Source organism: Xenopus tropicalis, chromosome 5, assembly GCF_000004195.4.
Source record: "Xenopus tropicalis strain Nigerian chromosome 5, UCB_Xtro_10.0, whole genome shotgun sequence".
Lineage (NCBI taxonomy): Eukaryota > Metazoa > Chordata > Amphibia > Anura > Pipidae > Xenopus > Xenopus tropicalis.
This window is the reverse complement of record NC_030681.2, coordinates 125,142,238-125,159,261: the sequence shown is the minus strand read 5'-3', so window position 1 is coordinate 125,159,261 and position 17,024 is coordinate 125,142,238. Positions and strand designations below refer to the sequence as shown.

At 41.9% G+C, this 17,024-nt stretch overlaps 1 protein-coding gene across 1 annotated transcript in view; it reads right to left on the bottom strand.

The window, feature by feature from the left end:
- Window positions 1–14,282, bottom strand: part of acsl3 (acyl-CoA synthetase long chain family member 3) — a 56,583-nt gene extending 42,301 nt beyond the window's left edge. The window contains 1 exon segment of the mRNA NM_001097210.1: window positions 14,188–14,282. The gene's annotated coding sequence lies outside the window, so the exon portion shown is untranslated.
- Window positions 14,283–17,024: the final 2,742 nt, after the last annotated feature.

Here is a 17,024-nt window from a genome sequence, read left to right as displayed (position 1 = left end):
CAGTCACATTGGGGAAGGCTAGGTTGTTTGATAGGTATTTAGTGACTGCTGACCAGAACTTAGCGATGTGGGGGCATGACCAGATCATATGAAAGAAGTTAGCAGGGCTTGCTGCACATCTCGGGCACTGATCTGTTGGGGTACGGCCCATCTGGCGCAGCCTTAATGGTGTGATATAGAGGTGATGAAAGGTTTTATACTGTATTAATCTGTCTTTAGTAGATATGAGACAGTTATACATAGAGTCTGTTGCCTCTTCCCAGTCATCTTGGGTGAGTGCTGGTATTTGGGAGGTCCACCTTATTTGTGCGGAATTAAAGGGTTTGGAGCCTACTGAAAGTAAGTTTTGGTATAGATTTGAGGTGAGCTTTACGGAGTTGTTAGAATGAAGGATTACCTCCACTGTTAATGAAGTGAGCTGTGGGGTGAGAGTGTCAAATTGGTCCCTGAACGCTGACCGCAGTTGCAGATATTTAACCTGCTGATTTTAGGCCATATGTCTGTTGGGGCCCGTTTGAAGGCCCAATACCCTTGCAGATAAGCTGCTGAATTGGTCTCAAGGACCCAAACAGTCAGCTTAAATCTGTCCTTGTATTGCCACCTTAAAAGTTAATTAGTGCTGGAAGATGATGAGAGTCTGAGAATAACAGCAGTTGGGATGTAACAGTGGAGGAAGCATGGATTAGCTGTAACTTCCCTGGCCACAGTGAACAGGAGAGCCCACCTATCATACAGCATGACGGAGAGGAAAAATGCTACACAGGAGACCCAATAAAACATTAAATAGCTCACTATAACTATTAGAAAACAGGAACATAACAGAATAGATGGGGTAGATATTAACAGCTATGGCAGCTCCCCCTTTTGGAAACAAGATAAGGAATTCGATACAAACTGGCAGGATGCATAGAGGGAAACCAAGGAGCCCCTTGAGACAAAGGCAGATGAAGGAAGATTAAATTTAAACACTCTACAGAAAAAGAACCTTAAATCCTATAGGATAATCAATAATGTAAAGCACTCATGTTAGCAGCTACGAAATCAGAACACAAAAAGGTACCAAGTCCTAGAGCTGAAACGTGCTAACCAATAAAGAAAGTCACCACAAAGTCACAGCAAGCCCTTGAGTAAAAGGGTAATGTGGCTTTTAGACTCTGAGTGCACCAATCAATTAGCCACAAAGCATGGCACAACTGCTGCGATGAAAGAGAGACACATACAAACAATAGTGACATTTAAAATATGGTGTTTTTACCAGCATTACAAACTATGCTTTTAATAATAGTGCTTCAGTTTTAATTTTTTGTGTGGTCAGCTGACACCCTGGCTGAGCATATCAGTTTCAGCTTCCCACTACACAATAGTATCAGGAAACACAATTATTTGTAGTGCGCTTCCCAGCTTATCTGCCCTGACTGATGCATGGCCTTGTAATAGTCACACACATATTTGTTTTTCAGTTCTGACTCATGACCTCACTAGCCCATTTCTCCTGATCGTACTAGGCAACAGGTTGTGATTACAAGTCCTAGCTACATCTTGCTGAGGTACTTGCACAACACAGTTGGTATGGCTACAATGATGGCACTTGCCATAGGTGCAATGTTATTTCACCAACTTCCTGCATCTATCAGCAAATACAACAACACTGCATATATGGCAAATACATAATATACAGGCCTTACTGTGAGTGTATGGTGAACTAACCAACATCAGTGAGTGATCCCATTGCGGTTAAAGGGCAAATAAACGCTGATTTATAAAAATAAGGACAATATGACATTCAATAATATATATATATATATATATATATATATATATATATATATATATATACACACACACACGTTTTACACAAGCTTGATTTTTAATTATGACGCATATTTTTCAATTCCCTTAGCTAAGACTGCTAATTTCATAGTTAGATCCAAAACACAGTGATATAAATGTTAATGAGCTGATTAGATTAAGAATAAAGGTGATGTTAGATGCAAAATTAATTGTAATCCATGTAGGCAAATGCCCAGAAATATAGAAAGGCGTATAAGCTATGTATTGCCCCCTCTCCCTCCATCAATCAGTCGGAGAGTGTACCAGATCGGCCCATGTAACCAATCCTACTGTGCCTTGGACACTGATTTTATATCCAGAATTTTAAACTGCATCACTTTATACAATATTTTGAACTCTTATTTTTCATCTGTCTATACATCTGAGGAGCCAGATAATGAAGGCTTCCCTTTTAATATACCCAGTGCTAGTAATTTAGCTACTGACGCGTGGGTCACTCAGGAGGAAATTCAAAAGAGACTTGAACATGTAAAGGTAAACAAAGGTCCAGGGCCGGATGGGATTCATCCCAGGGTATTAAATGAGCTGAGCGCTGTGATTGCCAAGCCTCTTCACATAATTTTTCAGGATTCGTTGAGGTTTGGCATGGTGCCGAGAGACTGGCGGATTGCTAATGTGGTGCCATTATTTAAAAAGGGATCTCGTTCTCAGCCTGAAAATTATAGGCCTGTTAGTCTGACATCAGTAGTAGGAAAGCTTCTGGAAGGGGATAAGGGATAGGATAGTTGAATACATTGCAGTTCACAATACTATTAGTTTGTGCCAGCATGGTTTTATGTGTAACAGATCTTGCCAGACTAATTTAGTTGCCTTTTATGAGGAGGTGAGCAGGAACCTTGATGCTGGAATGGCAGTTGATGTCATCTACTTAGATTTTGCTAAAGCGTTTGATACAGTACCTCACAGAAGATTAATGATCAAATTGAGGAATATTGGCCTAGAACATAATATTTGTAATTGGATAGAAAACTGGCTGAAGGATAGAGTACAAAGAGTGGTGGTAAATGGAACATTTTCTAATTGGGCCAGTGTGGTTAGTGGAGTACTGCAGGGGTCAGTCCTTGGTCCTTTGCTTTTTAACTTGTTTATTAATGACCTGGAGGTGGGCATAGAGAGTACTGTTTCTATTTTTGCTGATGACACTAAATTGTGCAAAACTATAAGTTCCATGCAGGATGCTGCCGCTTTGCAGAGCGATTTGACAAAATTGGAAAACTGGGCAGCAAACTGGAAAATGAGGTTCAATGTTGACAAGTGCAAAGTTATGCACTTTGGTAGGAATAATATAAACGCGAACTATCTACTGAATGGGAGTGTGTTGAGAAGGATCTAGGGGTTTTTGTAGATCACAAGTTGTCCAATTCCAGGCAGTGTCATTCTGTGGCTACTACAGCAAATAAAGTGCTGTCTTGTATAAAAAAGGGCATTGACTCAAGGGATGAGGACATATTTTTGCCGCTTTATAGGTCCCTGGTAAGGCCTCACCTTGAGTATGTGGTGCAGTTTTGGGCTCCAGTCCTTAAGAAGGATATTAATGAGCTGGAGAGAGTGCAGAGACGTGCAACTAAACTGGTAAAGGGGATGGAAGATTTAAGCTATGAGGTTAGACTGTCGAGGTTGGGGTTGTTTTCTCTGGAAAAGAGGCGCTTGCGAGGGGACATGATTACTCTGTACAAGTACATTAGAGTGGATTATAGGCAGTTGGGGATGTTCTTTTTTCCCATAAAAACAATCAGCGCACCAGAGGTCACCCCTATAGATTAGAGGAACGGAGCTTCTATTTGAAGCAGCGTAGGTGGTTTTTCACGGTGAGGGCAGTGAGGCTGTGGAATGCCCTTCCTAGTGATGTGGTAATGGCAGACTCTGTTAATGCCTTTAAGAGGGGCCTGGATGAGTTTTTGAACAATCAGAATATCCAAGGCTATTGTGATACTAATATCTACAGTTAGTATTACTGGTTGTATATATATAGTTTATGTATGTGAGTGTATAGATTGGTTAGTATAGGTTGTGTGCTGGGTTTACTCGGATGGGTTGAACTTGATGGACAATGGTCTTTTTTCAACCCTATGTAACTATGTAAAAATATGGAATATTGCTTCCAATCAGCAGTGAAGACTACTGATGTGCCAGTCAAGACAAACTCAATCTACAAAATGTTGCCACTGTAGGACCAGTCCCGTACCAGTCTTTCTCCAAGACAGGGAATTTTCAGTAGTGTACTTCCCCAGTCTGACCCAGGCCTGAACTTGCAATGGTTGCCCAAATTTGAACAACTGAACCCCTTTAAACCTACCTACCTCCCCATTTGTATGTCTACTGGAAACACATCAGCCATTTGAATTCTAAAACATGGGACACCAACAAGTTGTGTAGCAAAATAAGCAAATGCACATATAATACCATTCCATAGTGGAATATTGCCCTTCAGACACAATTAGCATGATGTTTTGGTGTATGACTCCAGATTCTCTAGGTTATAAAAACTGGAATTAATGAACAGAAAACATGACACTTTCTCTCATCAGTTAGCAGGTTAAATAATGAGTGTGCACATGTACAAGCAATGATAACGAAATAAAAGATCTCACTATATTTAGCCTTAAGCTACTTTCAATGTACAAGCAGGCTGACATTTGGGACAGATGGTACCGTAAAGCTGTATAATCATTGCAGATCTGAAGTGCAACACAGGGGAGTGATTGGTCAGCTGATTATTTCTATGCATCGGCCAATGCACAGCACAAATCAGACAGCAAGATGATGAGAAGTCATTGTGTAGGCTGTATGTGCAATTTACTGCCGCTCATCCTGGTTTTATACGATTTGCTTATGGCTACACTGTTTATATTAGCGACACACATGCATATATTCTATACATATGTTTGCTACATGATACTGATGGATTATTACTGTAACTGCAGCTACACCGATACATTCTAACCTGTGTTTGTTATTTAAATCCACAACAAATATAAGCAACATTAATAAAATGAAAAGCCAACTGCCAGGGCTACCCCCATTCATTGTACTAATGGATTGCATTTCAGATCAAAGGCCGGCACATGTTAATGCAACTGGCCAGCTTAGCATTCCCACAGGCAAGCGCACCACAATGACAAGGATAACAAAAGGAGCACTGTTTCGGATACAGCGCACTTTCCAAAATTCTTACAAGAGACAGATAGGGTCAGTATGAAGCCTGGCCAATGATTTCTAGCTGCTGAATGCAAAATGAAAGCAAGATGACTAGACTGGGAGGGGGTTTAGTGGCTTATCCCTCATACGGGGCTGGTTTAAAATAGGAACCATGAGAGGAATCTGCTTATTTATCTTCTGTCATGCAGGATTGTGTGAAAGGATGGGTGTGAGACTATAGGAGGAGATCATCCCTTTCAGGGCTTAAGAGGATAGCACCGGCTTCCTAGAATAATACATCTACCAATTAATAAATTAGGTATTTTGCATATTTAACAAGCACAAGGTAAAAAACTTTAGCAAAATTATTTTGGAATCAATGCCATTTATCCTTCCACATTTACCTCAAATAGGATTTGAAGAGCATGTCTACTTAGGATTGGCAAAATAAAATAATACTACAGTCATGTGACAAAATACATCATTAAGCACTGTTTATAACTAAGGACATCACTCATCACCGTTTATAATGATACAGTTTACAGGATATTTATGGCTCTTCTGTATTATATTGCTAGAACGGTAGCCTGTCCAACTAGACAATCAGATTTGTCCCTCTAAAGTTTTTAATGGCCTCCCCATGAGTGCTAGCCTACAGGAATCAATTAGACTGGAGTAGAAGAACCAATCAACACCGGACGTAATACTACCGCATTCTGGGTACTAATTGTGGCTCTATATTTGCATTTAGCTCTGGCGATTACCTGAAGCCAAAGGAGGGCTACTATTGAATTGCCATGAATCCAAGATTCTGCCTTCCCGATTCCTATTAAACAACTAAACACAGCAGGTTGCCCATCCCTAACTTACTGATCTGATTTAAACCAATCACAGCCATAATTTAGCTCACAAACACATCCATTTGTATCACCCATGCAGCTCTGACTAAAGAGGAAGCAGTATCCCTGGAAAAAAAAAAAATGCAAATGATCAAAAGAATCACTGATCGTTTTAAAGTATACATTTCTCTCTAGGGAGTTAATTTAAGTGGATGTTTAAATAAAGCATGTATTTATATAGAATAGTTCCCAGGGAGTTATATAGAATTCTATAGAAGATAAATAATTGCTACACTTGCAAGTATCTAAATATAATGGAAAAGCTAACGGTAAAACAATGTCAACTTCATTCACGTCATTAAAACGACTTTGTATTATTAGTAGTTTCAATACCAAGGGCATTTCTTTAACATATATGTCTACTACATGCACAACTAGAAATATTGGTAAATACAGATCTGTAAAGGAGAGAAGGAGGAGAGCAATGAATGGAAAATATAGGCTGCATTTAAACAGTACACATTTACTTTAAAGTACTTTTACTTTAGCGTCATTATCAGGAGACCCAAATAAAGTCTGGGAGTCAACCTAGTTAGCCAAGAATTATACTTACTTTTTTAATTACTATTATCTATTGTAGCAGGATATTTTGCTTTATTAATGGAGTAAACCTTAAAAATGTGGGGAGAAAGGCTGTATATACTGAACCAGCCTAAAGCTTTATGTTTATCTCTATAATAGTAACAATTCAGGACACAATTGTGCATGGGGGTCAATATCTTGGATTGTTAGGACTGCCAGTGTGGTCCGGCCAGCTGTTGAGAAGCCAAGCTTAGGGGCCATCACAAATCATCAAGCAGATAAGATGGTTCACGTCCTAGGAGTGGATGCTACAGTGGTGATTAATACACTCTGATGCAAACGGCACTGGTCTAAGCTGCCATATAATGTAAATCTGAATTAAATTACTAATTATCCTTGTATTGTGACATTTATTTTCTATATATACATAATATTGTGAGTCAGTTCCTAAGCTAAGGTAAGTAAGAGCAGCACAAAGCATGTGCAGTGAATCAGCAGAAAGATGATGGGGAGCTACTGGGGGCATAGACCTTCATTGCTAAAGACTGATCACCTTGGGCTGGTACAGAAAGCCAAAACATAATGTGCAGCATTTTTAACCTACTTGTTTGTTAAATTTTTGTTCTCCTTCAAAAGGGGCTCATATGAAACTGTAGACAGCCTGGGGACCAAATTCTGGGTCACAACATATAGCTTAAGTGGGTGGCACCCAAGGAGTTTTTCAGTTGGTGGGAAAAATATGTGAAATTACCCTCTGTTATCATAAGGTGTTTCCCATGCAAGCCAATGGTAGGCTGGATGGAGTCATTTCAGTCACTTCATACATTATCTAAATCAGGAATAAGGCCAAGCTCCCATTCACCCACTATTGTAGTTGTGTGGCCCAGTCCCATTATGTTCTAGGGCAGGGTTCCCCAACCTTTTATACCCGTAAGCCACATTCAAATGGAAAAAGTTTTGGAGAGCAACACAAGCATGAAAAAAGTTCCTGGAGGTGCCAATGAGAGCTATAATTGGCTATTTGATAGCTCCTATGTTGACTGGTAGCCTACAGAAGGCTCTGTTTGGCAATTACACTGGGTTTTTATGCAATAAAACCATGGCTCCTAACCATAAATTCATAAATAAGCACTTGCTTTGAGGCCACTGGGAGCAACATCCAAGGGGTTGAGGAGCAACATGTTGCTCACGAGCCACTGGTTGGGGATCACTGTTCTAGGGTATAACCCTGTAGTACTGCACAATGCAGGATGCCTAGTTAAATATGGCATCCGAGACATTACCGAGTGTTGCTGTAAAAAAGTTACAATGGAAAGAAAATGTATTGTCATTTAGAGAGAATCCAACTCGCAGAGCCAAATACTGAAGCACATCTGGGAAATGTATTCTGGCCAGCACTTTGCTGCTCTCCTTGAAAGCTTAGTACAGAGTAAAATACATTAAAAGGCCTAGTGTAAAGTAGGGAATTGGCTGAAAAAATTAAAAAAAAAAAATCTTAGAAGTAATCTTCTATAGATGGCTCACAAGGCTGGCCTATAATTGACAGGACATAACTGTGAAAGAACATTGATGAATATATCTATAGTCAATATATTTTATGTATGCATTATATTTATATATTATCCTTTATTTACACAGTAATGATATGCATGCACAGCTCAGCAAACCTTACAACCTAAGATCACTATCAGGCGCATTCCCAAAGGAACCTTTAGAGGGTTGGATAACCCATGAAGGCAATGGCAAACCAATGTAACCTCCATGCACACAATAAGTATTCCTCTATGCAAGATATATGTAAATCACAAGTAACAGAAAAACAAAATTGCCAAAATGCATCTATATAATAACGATGCATCATTCCTTCCATTTTTAGCGATTACTGCCTAATGTAAATATATATAATCAACAGTTTTATTCAAAACATTGGGAGCTGACACTGATCAGCTGCATTTTTGTTAGTGCAACAAATAAAATATTTTTGTCATAAATGAGCAAAGTCAATAGAATGCGATAAATTAAGTCTCCAAGATAATATTTGCGCTGCAGGAGGGAACATCGCGCAACTTCAGAATGACCTATGCGCCTTCCCTCTGGCCATTCACTTTATTGCTGGTGGGAAGGCATGTCACCCATGGTAGCAGAGATTTAGGGCAGTGGCACATGGGGAGATTAGTTGCCCCACAACAAATTTTCGTTGCCGTGGGCGACCTATCACCCTGCAATGCCATCCCACAGGCAAGAATGTAAATCGCCAGTGGGATGGCATAAGCGTTGCTTCGTTTTCCTGAAGTCGCCCAAAGAATCTTTGAGAAACAACTTTGGGAGACCGGGAAAACGAAGCGACGCATATGGCATCCCACTGGCAATTTACCTTCTTGCCGGTGGGATGGCATTGTGGGGAAATTAGTCGCCCGTGGCAACAAAGATTTGTCACAGGGCGACTAATCTCCCCATGTGCCACTGCCCTTAACTGCAGGTGACAAATCTACCCATGTGCCAGCACCCTAAGGCATAGGTAACAGCTGGGCACTGAATGAGTAAACCACTATTACTTACACAAACACACACAGTCACACAGTGGGGAACTAAAGCCACTATTGAGTGTTGCTCATTTATTTTGTATTTATTATATTTCCCAGATATGGCTGCTTCAGGTTCAGCCTATTTGCTGGGTTAAACTTGCCTCTTCTTTCTTTGTCCAAGAAGAAGCACCTGCCTAACAAAAACAATACCAAACAATTAAGAGGAATCTTAAGAAAAACGTATTGCTAAATGTATTCTCTATGCTATATGTTAACTTTAGGGGGGGAAACGCTCACAGAACTCAAGGCAGGGGAGATGCTCAATAAACTAAATTTGAGTGCTTCATTTTCATAAGGTGCATATTACAAAACTGATCCAAATGGCATAGATAATGCATTTAGCAATTATTAATTTTGCCTTTACATCCCCTTTAAACAAGACCCTGACAAGATTTTAAGATTTGGATAAGGTGCTTAACTAAACCAAATCCACATGACTTCACATTACTCAAAGTTGAATTAGGTTACAGATTTAGTCTTTTTGGGATTATTTAGTATTTTTGTGATGGATTCGGTATTTGCTGAATTGCAAGCTATGATGGACTTATTTGAATGAAATACTTTCCAGACATTGTAATAAAGTAACAGTAATTCTTTTTATGATGAGGTAAGTCTTTTTATGATGAGGTAAGTAAGAAGCTGGACAGTGGGGATGCAGTAGATATCATCTATTTGGATTTTGCGAAAGCATTTGATACCGTTCCCCACAAACGACTGCTTTCTAAGCTAAGGTCTATTGGTCTTAGTGAAGCCGTTTGCACATGGATAGAAAACTGGCTACAGGATCGGGTACAGAGGGTGGTTGTTAATGGTACATTCTCTACTTGGAATAAGGTCCTCAGTGGGGTCCCTCAGGGTTCTGTACTGGGTCCACTTTTGTTTAATTTGTTCATAAATGACTTAGGGGAGGGTATTATGAGTAATGTATCAGTGTTTGCAGATGACACAAAACTCTGCAGACCAGTCAATTCTATCCAGGATGTGACATCCCTGCAGCAGGATCTTGACCAATTGGCAATCTGGGCAGCTAAGTGGCAGATGAGATTTAATGTGGATAAATGTAAGGTCATGCACCTGGGATGTAAAAATATGCAAGCCACTTGTACCCTTAATGGGACTGCACTAGGCAAATCCATAATGGAGAAGGACCTTGGAGTCCTTGTAGATAATAAACTTGGCTGTAGCAAGCAATGCCAGGCAGCAGCTGCAAGGGCAAACAAGGTTTTGAGCTGTATTAAAAGGGGTATAGATTCACGGGAGGAGGGGGTTATTCTTCCCCTTTACAGAGCGCTGGTAAGGCCCCATCTAGAATATGCTGTTCAGTTTTGGTCTCCAGTGCTCAAACGGGACATTACTGAGTTAGAGAGGGTCCAGAGAAGGGCAACTAAGCTGGTAAAGGGTATGGAAAGTTTCAGTTATGAAGAAAGACTGGCCAAGTTGGGTCTGTTTACACTGGAGAAGAGGCGCTTAAGAGATGACATGATAACTATGTGTAAATATATAAAGGGATCATATAATAACCTTTCTAATGTTTTATTTACCAGTAGGTCCTTCCAACGGACACGAGGGCACCCACTCCGTTTAGAAGAAGGGAGGTTCCATTTAAACATTCGGAAAGGATTTTTTACAGTGAGAGCTGTGAGGTTCTGGAATTCCCTCCCCGAATCAGTCGTGCTGGCTGATACATTATATAACTTTAAGAAGGGGCTGGATGGATTCTTAGCAAGTGAGGGAATACAGGGTTATGGGGGATAGCTCTTAGTACAAGTTGATCCAGGGACTGGTCCGATTGCCATCTTGGAGTCAGGAAGGAATTTTTTCCCCTCTGTGGCAAATTAGAGAGGCTTCAGATGGGGTTTTTTGCCTTCCTCTGGATCAACTAGTAGTTAGGCAGGTTATATATAGGCATTATGGTTGAACTTGATGGACGTATATCTTTTTTCAACCCAACTTACTATAATCAATTATAGTCATATTTTTCTTTCAAAGATAAAACATTTAAAAGAAGGAACCATGCAAGCTCCATAATTTTGCTAAAGACTAGATAAATCCCACTTCTCTGAGTTTGTCAGTAACAATTGTATTACTGATCATAAAACAAGACAATTTCTCTCTACTGATATAATGAAGGTGGGTCAGTTATTTGATTAATCAGGCTACAGTGAGACCTGAGCTTATACAGGAATACCAAGAAACATCCACTGCTGGTTGGCCCTCTCAACAGCCTTGAACATAAATGCTTCATTTAAACATGCAGAACTATTAATGTAATAATATATACTGTGAGAGCGGAACATGTGCACCTGGAGAAGGCCACAGAAAGATTCCAGTAAGAAGATGGCAATGTGGCGCTCCTACAGTAGTACCCCGGGCCTTTGTAGTTTTCAGCAAACAGGAGCACTGGCCTGGGGTCACAGGTAAAGACAATCACTGGGGGAGCCTAACATTTTGGAACCCCTCAGGGATTATGCACTTCTGTATCTCTTTAGGGGACCCAATTTATGTTGCAGAATCAGATTTGTCACCCATGAATTGATTTAGAACCCCTTCCTGCCTTGTTTCAATAGTTATATTTAATTGTAGAAAGATATTTTACATTGTTTAGGGACTCATGAAGGCCCAACCTAGGGCTAAATCAGGTGGATCTAATTGTTTGGCCCTGGCACAATGGAATTTTCTATCCTGGAAGGCCCTACACACAAGCAAATAAGCACTGACTTGGTAGCTTCTATCAGCCTGTATCTGAATCTATGCCCTATATAAAATGGGAGATAATATTAAAGGACAAGGAAAGTCAAAATCTATTAAACACACTATTAAATAGTACTACTATTGCGGTGTAAAAACGCAATATTTCTGGCTTGCCTAATGAAAGATTTACAGAGATACACATACTAGAACCTACATACTTGTTTCAGTGAACGGCGTGCCATCTTGTCCAGCATGTCTGTACGGGCTATTCCTGAAAAACACAAGCCAGCCCCCCCTCCGATCCCCGCTCCTGCCACAAGCCCCCCCAGCTCCACACTCCTGCCACAAACCCACCCGCTCCTGCCACAAACCCTCCGCCGCTCCCCGCACCTGCCGGGTCTGCATGTCACAGAGTTCTCTGTCGCTGCGTCGCCATGGCAACCTGACGCTCCTGCTGTGTGCGCATGCGCCGCCTACAGTCACAAATCGCCAAGTCTGGGGAGGAACGTTACATTATGGGAATCTTCGCTACCCTGCGTTTTTTTTTTCCTGTTTGGCTTCTGACCTTCTGAACAGGTGAAGTATGGGGAGACTTAAGGGCACTATTGAGACAACTGAAGGTATGCCTGCAGCTTGAGATTAACTCTTTACTACACTTTCCTTCGCCTTTAATACAGTTTTCATGTGACCAACCTCATGCATTTTACATAGAAGCTGTTATTTTTATATACCTTTTATTCTGAATAGTGAAAGAGCCTGAGTTGCATGAGCACTAAAGGCAATTATAAGCTTGACTGATCACATGAGACCAGAAGCAGGCCTATATCCTTCTATATGCCTACACATATAACAATGAATCCATGCAGCTTGTTTGAAATAGGACAGCTTGCCTGACATAAACAAGCAATTGTGTGTATGTATTAAATGTGGTTACCTTGACTACCTTACTAGCCACTACAGTACCAGCAGAGACTATATATATTGAGACTTAAGCCTGGACTATATATCTATAGACAGAAATTGTAACACTGGGCATATGCCTGTGGGATACGGGTGTAAACATATGCCTGTGAGATACAGGTGCAATCATACGCCTGTGAGATACAGGTGCAATCATACGCCTGTGAGATACGGGTGCAATCATACGCCTGTGAGATACGGGTGCAATCATACGCCTGTGAGATACGGGTGCAATCATACGCCTGTGAGATACGGGTGCAATCATACGCCTGTGAGATACGGGTGCAATCATACGCCTGTGGGATACGGGTGCAATCATACGCCTGTGGGATACGGGTGCAATCATACGCCTGTGGGATACGGGTGCAATCATACGCCTGTGGGATACGGGTGCAATCATACGCCTGTGGGATACGGGTGCAATCATACGCCTGTGGGATACGGGTGCAATCATACGCCTGTGGGATACGGGTGCAATCATACGCCTGTGGGATACGGGTGCAATCATACGCCTGTGGGATACGGGTGCAATCATACGCCTGTGGGATACGGGTGCAATCATACGCCTGTGGGATACGGGTGCAATCATACGCCTGTGGGATACGGGTGCAATCATACGCCTGTGGGATACGGGTGCAATCATACGCCTGTGGGATACGGGTGCAATCATACGCCTGTGGGATACGGGTGCAATCATACGCCTGTGGGATACGGGTGCAATCATACGCCTGTGGGATACGGGTGCAATCATACGCCTGTGGGATACGGGTGCAATCATACGCCTGTGGGATACGGGTGCAATCATACGCCTGTGGGATACGGGTGCAATCATACGCCTGTGGGATACGGGTGCAATCATACGCCTGTGGGATACGGGTGCAATCATACGCCTGTGGGATACGGGTGCAATCATACGCCTGTGGGATACGGGTGCAATCATACGCCTGTGGGATACGGGTGCAATCATATCATACGCCTGTGGGATACGGGTGCAATCATACGCCTGTGGGATACGGGTGCAATCATACGCCTGTGGGATACGGGTGCAATCATACGCCTGTGGGATACGGGTGCAATCATACGCCTGTGGGATACGGGTGCAATCATACGCCTGTGGGATACAGGTGCAATCATACGCCTGTGGGATACAGGTACAATCATATGCCTGTGGGATACAGGTGCAATCATATGCCTGTGGGATACAGGTACAATCATATGCCTGTGAGATACAGGTGCAATCATACGCCTGTGAGATACGGGTGTAAACAATACAGACCATGTTGTGTATAAATTGACACAGGGAGGTTCAGCCTGTAGCCCCCAGCAGCGGTGGAAGTACAATTGCATGCTGGGAGATGTAGTGTAGCCCGAAGGCAGCTGGACGGACCCCACTGTTCATAGAATCCCACAAACAACCTGTGTTCCACGACAATGGCTGGACTACAGCGCCCAGCATTCCCAGATGCTGTTAAAGGGTGGGTACCCTGAGACGCAACATTCAGCATCTACAAGGTCCCTGTGCTATAAAATAGATTACTAACCTTTAATAGCGCTGCTGCTGCTGCTGCTACCGAAGGGGGAGGAGGGCTGAGAGCCCTGGACACTGGGTTTGCTGGGACTGATCCACGCACTGCTCGGAGCCGGTGACACCGCCGCGCACACGTACTGCACAGTAACGCCCCCCTCAGCCAATCGCGGCGCAGCTTGGAAGAGGTGTGTTCCACCCAATAGGCTCTATTGCATTTTGGGTTTTCCCCGCGTGTCCTCGAGTGTCATTGAGGAAGTATGAGAAAGCTTTGCTTATTGGCTGTCGAAAGTGGCGCGTTGAGGGGGCCGGACCGGCTTGTCCCAAGTGGGCGGGACAGAGGGTTACTAGAGGTCAAGAAGATTGTAATGCAGAGCGTTTGTAATATTCGCGGGCTCTGCTTATTACTCGCTTTGTTTGGTTTGCGCTCAGTGCACTGCACCTCTGAAAAATAAATACTTTTGTGTTTGTGAGAAAGCTTAATACGCACTACATGCTTTGTGTACATAAACACACACACACGCTGTGTTCAACGCTGTCAACCAACCCCATGTCATGAGAAGATAATGATCAGCTGCTGGCCGCTTTGAGACCTTATTTCGTGTTTCTATTAGTGTGAAGAAGAATTCAGCAGTAAAAAAAAAACGGGGACTGGATTATTATCTCTCTCATGAAGTGGTTGGTTGACAGCTATGCATATTGTACCAGGTCTGGACTGGGATTCAATATAGGCAAACAGAGGCCCAATCAGCAGGGGTGTTCCTGAGGCTGCTCCTCTGATGCCGCCCCCTGCTTACCTTTACATTGCCAGAGGGGGTCTAGGCAGGGCCATGTAGCAAGTACATTGTGCTCTCTGCACTAGCAAAGCCAAATATCTGCCCCTGGTAACTTTGGGGGCATTGCCGTGTGAGGCGGTGGCAGCAGCACCCCTGCCAATCAGCCCTCCGCCAGCCCAATAAATAGTGATTGTGTATGGCAACTTACAGCAGCCCTTGGCATTTGCCAGGATTTACAGATTGCCAGTTTGGGCCAATGTTGTACTGCTAGCAATATACTGCATAGGAATGCTATCTTAAGTATAAAGAGAAATGTGAGGGGGACCTGCACACAATGATTGTAGGGCCCTGCATGTAGGTAAATTGTTATAAAACCTGGAACCCCTCGGTTTATTTTAAAGGGGGCCACAAATGTTGCACCAGTATTAAGTCTCAGCGCCAAAAGTTGTATTTTGATATCCCTGGGAACAGAATTAACACTTGACAGGGCACTGTGTATTACATTATCACACCAACCAACATTTGAAAATCAGAAAGAACAAAAACTTTGGCCACACCCACTTTATGACCACAAATTCTGTGCCCATTTTACAAATACAACATTTATTTGGTTATGATTAAACTTATGAAATACTTACGGTTAAAATAATACTAAATAATGAGAAGTGCTGGGGTAACTTAGGGCTATTTCACAAAGCTGAAGCAGTGCATATGTTCCGCCACCAAAGATTCCCATTATTGCTGGTAAGGGAAACATATGCAGGAGATTAATTTCCCATGGTAGAGGAGATCTATCGTGGGCAACTAATTGTGTAGTGTGTCACTGCTCTTAATTTCACCCATTATCTTCTCCTAAATTTGCCCTTTTGTCCCTTAACTGTAAAAAACTGGGCTGAGCTAGCACAAAAACTGATAGGACCCCCCAAAAAAAACCCAAATCTAAATATTACTTAGGAAAAATATCCCTCCTTTAGCTAATTCCGTTGGACAAATGTTCAAATGATGCATAAACAATGTCTTACCCTGGCATAATTCTGGCAGGACACAAAAGCTAGAGGATATCCCTTGGTGGGTTAAGAAAAACACAGAGGTCTGGGGAACATTGTCCTTCATTAATAGGGGCGAGGGAATGGTATCACCAAGAGTAGGAGACACAGTTCAGTTCTGTTACCAGCACATCAAAGCCTTTTTCCCCTCTACCCATAGGTAAAGCTAATTGCATATAATGGTACAGTTGTGCCACTCATAACAAAAAACATTTTGGCAAGTGCACTGGAAAGAGTCGAAGACTTTGGCCTTCAGTCCTGCTGTAGGGCAATGGTGATTATAGCTGTGCTGCACAGGTCAGAAAACAAGGGAATGACACTTTTTGTGATAGCTACATTGTTACATGATCTCAGTAACCTAATGTGTAGTTCTGTATGAACCCTTTCAGTTCTAGTTATACCATTAATGGATAAACAAAGCCTCATCAGATTGCACTTGTTTATGAACAAAGAGAAAAGAACTCTTGAACCGAGCCTCAGCATTATTATTCTGGTAGTGGGCATTATGTTTTTAAAGTTGACCTTACTTAGAACCATTACTACTACATTCACATATTGCTACATGATACTTGCATGTGCAGTATTTCCTAGCTTTCTGTGAAAAGCTCTGAGGGAAATGAGGAATTTATAATTCTCTGCATTAAGTTTCTATGATAACCTAATTATCTAGATAGGAGCATATATTGAAGGCACCTTTCAGAGATACTGTGCAAGAAGTAAATCCAAATCAATGCCTTATGCTTTTGTCCATTTGGAAAGAACACATTTGGATCCCTAGGGTATTAAGGGCTATAAATGTTCAGCGAGTCTTGTTTATAAATCAGAATAGTCAGTGTATGAACCACTTCACTATTTATACTGACCATGTTATGTCCTTCAGTAAAGCAGTTTATTTATTTAACAAAACCACTGGCATCTCTGTAACTTGTCTAGGCAGTATATACTAGCAGTTAACCATTTCTACCCAGCAGTTCACCTAAGGCCACTAGTTCTAAACAAGGTTAGTAGAAGAAATCTTCCAAACCATTTCT